Below are 1,237 nucleotides of genomic sequence, written 5' to 3'. Positions count from 1 at the left end.
GAGGTGAAATTCTGGATCGTCGCAAGACGGACATAAAGCGAAAGCATTTGCCAAATTGTTTTTCATCAATCAAGAACGAAATTAGAGGTCGAAGGCGATCATACGCCTAGTTCTAACCATAAACGATGCCAGCTAGCGATCCGCCGAAGTTCCTCCGATGACTCGGCGGGCAGCTTCCGGGAAAACCAAAGCTTTTGGGTTCCGGGGAAGTATGGTTGCAAGCTGAAACGTAAAGGAATTGACAGAAGGGCACTACAAGGAGTGGAGCCTGCGGCTTAATTTGATCAACCGGGAAAACCTCACCAGGTCCAGACACCGGAAGGATTGACAGATTGAGAGATCTTCTTGATTCGGGGGTGGTGGTGCATGGCCGTTCTTAGTTGGTGGAGTGATTTGTATGTTTTTTTTTTTTGTTAATTCTGATAACGAACGAGACTCTAGCCTGATAAATGACGTACTTTCTGGTATCGCAAAGACCCTCCGCTTCGGCTCGGTCGTGTTGGTTGTGGTTCTCATACCGGCGTACCAAATATATCTTCTAGAGGGACAGGCGACATTTAGTCGCACGAAATTGATCAATAAGAGTTGTGATGCCCTTAGATGTTCGGGTCCGCACGCGCGCTACACTGAAGAGATCAGCAGGTTTCCTTGGCCGAAAGGTCCGGGTAATCGTTGAAGCCTCTTCGTGCTAGGGATTGGGGCTTGCAATTCTTCCCATGAACGAGGAATTCCTAGTAAGCGCGAGTCATAAGCTTGCGTTGATTATGTCCCTGCCCTTTGTACACACCGCCCGTCGCTACTACCGATGAATTTTATTTAGTGAGGTCTTCGGACCGGTGGCGACGGCAGCGTTTCGACATTGCGATGTTGCTGGGAAGATAACAAACTTGATTATTTAGAGGAAGTAAAAGTCGTAACAAAGGTTCCGTAGGTTGAACCTGCGAAGGATCATAACGTACATTTACTATTAAGTGAATGAACGTGTGCTATATGCGCAAATAATGTTGCGACAAATGTTGTGCGTCCCAGTATAATATACTGTGGGCAAAAGCCTCTGGCAATGATCATTCGTTTCATTAACGTTTGACCGGAGCTAGTCGCAAAAATATTGCGCAGTGTGCAAAAGCAAGCGTGACGCAGTTTACAACCGCTTAGCGCTCTTATGCATTGTGTGAGAGCACTGCCATGTATATCTGCTCGTATCGCCAGATGCTTGAGCGAATGACGAAGTTCGTTG

The sequence above is a fragment of the Ctenocephalides felis genome, unplaced genomic scaffold, assembly GCF_003426905.1.
Source record: "Ctenocephalides felis isolate EL2017-DRISC unplaced genomic scaffold, ASM342690v1 CF-g0.4_SCAFFOLD_02530, whole genome shotgun sequence".
Lineage (NCBI taxonomy): Eukaryota > Metazoa > Arthropoda > Insecta > Siphonaptera > Pulicidae > Ctenocephalides > Ctenocephalides felis.
Note: the sequence above shows the minus strand (reverse complement) of the source record.